We start from the raw sequence: 2969 nt of genomic DNA, 5'->3' as shown, positions 1-2969 counted from the left end.
GTTGCCTGTTGGGGACGCGACGTCGAGCGACGAGCTCGTTTGCGGCGTGGCGGCCGCGGGGTTTCCCGATCTGGGCGGTGGCGTGCTCGCGCGGATCCGGCCCGATCCTCCCGGATCCGATCGTATTCTTTTACTCCTCCATTCTTTTTTTTCTTTCTTTTTTTTTCTTTTCTTTTTGGGCGTGTTTGTGCTGCTTCCGCTCCAGCCCCTATCGTCGGTTGTATCGGTTGGTTGTGATAGTTGTCCTCTTGTGTGAATTTGATAGTGCACACCAAGTGTTTGATAGTTGTCCTCTGTTATTGGTTTAAAATTTTTGGGGCCTTCAGATAGAGGGGGTTGTTTCCTGATTCTTTTTCTATAAGGTTACACCTTCCCTACTCGATTGACATTAGCTTATTAGGTTTTATTCATTATAGTGCCCTGACGCTTGTTTGTTTTGGTGTTCGTAGGTTTACTGGACATAAGAGGTGGCTTAAATCTGGTAACTGTTAGGGTGTCAGGTGTGGATGCGTACAATATTTTAATCTAGTTCTGCACCATTACTACCTTGGTGTTGGTGAGTTCAAATTCTTCATAGACCTTTATGGAACTCCAATTCTGACTATCCTATTCTAGTTGGGTAGTATAGTTGGGTTAGTTCTTGCCTAACATTTTGCGGTTGAACACCTAGCATAGTTTCTTTTCTTCTTCATGTGTTTGCAGACGTTTGTGATCTTGTTATTTTCTTATTGCTATTATACTTTAATCTGACCGGGTGTCGTTTGTAGAAAATAAACGATGGAGTGACTAGAAGAAAGTGTTATCCTTGTCGTACCTATGGACAAGTTGCACTAAGTATCTTGTCGACTAGTCATGACCTAATAAAACATTAATTTTACTATGAATATCAGAACATGATCTACAGCAGCACAACTACAATCCAGTCTACACAACAGCACACTTGTTCTAAAAATAAATGTTAGTGAACAACCATGTGCACGATAGTGAAAACACATGTATACTCTGCAACACACTCAGCCATGGCCCATGGGATCTCCTCACAATTCCAACTTGAAAATAACATATCATCAGCCTAGCCATAATGCTTGTGCATGAACGAAACCTCCTTAACCTTATGGTCCTCTTACTATCCGTGGATAGTGTTATACCTGAACTTCTGTTCCCCCCTAGCAAACACCAAGTTAAGCACCATAGCACACAAGTACAAGTTCATCTTCTCTAAGCAACTGAAACAGATTGACAGTTAAGCTACTAGTATTGAAAGACAATTGCACTTTATTCATAGTAATGTTCCTAGCTAAGAAAAATCCTAAAAAAACATGGGGTCATCGAAAGAGCTGCTATATGAAGTTTTCTTTTGTTACTTGCTGCTTTTCTTATACACACTCTGAACAGAATAGTAGACTACATTTCAGAGTAACGGTTTCATGTCTTAGTTAATCGTTTTCACTATGAAATAGGAATTGCTTGATGTATTCCTAGTACCTACTTAGAACTGAATAAGTTGCTATTTTGATTTGATAAGGAGTAAATGTGGTCAGAGTTATTGTTGTTGATTGTAGGGGCAGAAATTACTTCAAAATATGATTGCTTGAGCTGAAATCTTAATTAATCGTGTTCACATCTGTGGCAAAGACTATCTTAAGGTCAAGTAGGATCATGGAATATTGTCTATTACATGGTCATTATCATGTTGCAGAAGATATGTCATGGACAAGAATTTCAGTGCACGGCAAGGGGAAATATATTCTACAGCACAAAGATATATTTCTATTACGATATACAATATGTTCAAAATTTGTTGCTCCAATGGTTGCGTATCTACTGGTTGTCTTGCTATCAGAATCCTATTCAAAACAGAGAAACTTTGCTTGAGAATGTTAGTGCATGTCAGGGACAAAAATATTCTGTTCCAAACAAGCTTGTATCTTTTCATAATCACATACAAATTTTGTTCAAACTATAGTGCTAGCTTGTTTATTTGGTTATTACTTCTTTGCTATCAGGCTATTGTCGAGACCACCAAAACAACAAATGGTGCTAATGCATGCAATAAGAGTGCTCGAAGTGGTTCGCTAAGTTGGATGGATGCCAATGAACAACTTGTAAGTGTGCTCAAATTCATTTTATATGTTCTCCTGTTCTATTTCTGTCCTCTCATATGGTAACTTTTATTTTCTCTAACAGGCAAGAACTAAAGTATTCTCGAAGAGCCTAAAAAATCATAACATGGGCGTAGCTCTAGCTACAATGGTAAGTTCTGATCCTAAATTTAGACTTGATGGTCCTGAAATTAGAAATTAATTCTGCGCAGTGCATGTTGAATATGGCACTCGTGCAAACTGAAAATTTGGTATGAAGTCGCAAAAACTGCAATACTCTTGGTAATGCAGAAAAAGCAAAGATTGCATGAGCTTCTACCTTTGTACGTGACTAGTATCTTGCCTCAATTGCTACTTGCATCATGACAATGCATTGTGTGTTAACAATTCATTTTGTTTTCTTGCTTGTAGATTCAAAAGATAAATGGATGAGTATATGGGAGCGTGGTGATTATACTGCAATGATAATGTCGATGTTCCGTTTCATGATGATGATGGATGCTTTTAGTTTTAATTATGTTGTAGGGATGATGTTCTCTCAGTTAAGATGCACTACTAGGGAAAACCCTATACACAGAACTTTAGCAGTAGCATGGGTCAAAAAAGCACGCTGGTGCTAATTAGCAGTAGCGCGCCTGAGGTAACCGCGCTGCAGATAAAGATCTAGCAGCAGCGCGTCTTGCTGTACACACGTTACTACTAAAATTCCCACGACTTAGCCCATAGGCTACACATAGTAGTAGCGATCTATGAAGAACCGCGCTACCGCTATGTTGTTTGTAGCAGCGCGTTTTAATATAAACTCGTTGCTGCTAAAGGTTATAAAATTAAATGGAAAGAGAATGGAAAGGTAATTGAAAATGAAAG

At 38.8% G+C, this 2969-nt stretch overlaps 1 long non-coding RNA gene across 1 annotated transcript; it reads left to right on the top strand.

The window, feature by feature from the left end:
* Positions 1-453: 453 nt before the first annotated feature.
* Positions 454-2657, top strand: LOC119282002. The gene is made up of 4 exons (XR_005138600.1): positions 454-556; positions 2007-2105; positions 2188-2253; positions 2514-2657. It is a non-coding gene; the product is annotated as an uncharacterized LOC119282002 (long non-coding RNA).
* Positions 2658-2969: the final 312 nt, after the last annotated feature.

Source organism: Triticum dicoccoides, chromosome 3B, assembly GCF_002162155.2.
Source record: "Triticum dicoccoides isolate Atlit2015 ecotype Zavitan chromosome 3B, WEW_v2.0, whole genome shotgun sequence".
Classification (NCBI taxonomy): Eukaryota; Viridiplantae; Streptophyta; class Magnoliopsida; order Poales; family Poaceae; genus Triticum; species Triticum dicoccoides.
This window is presented reverse-complemented; position numbering and strand designations above follow the sequence as displayed.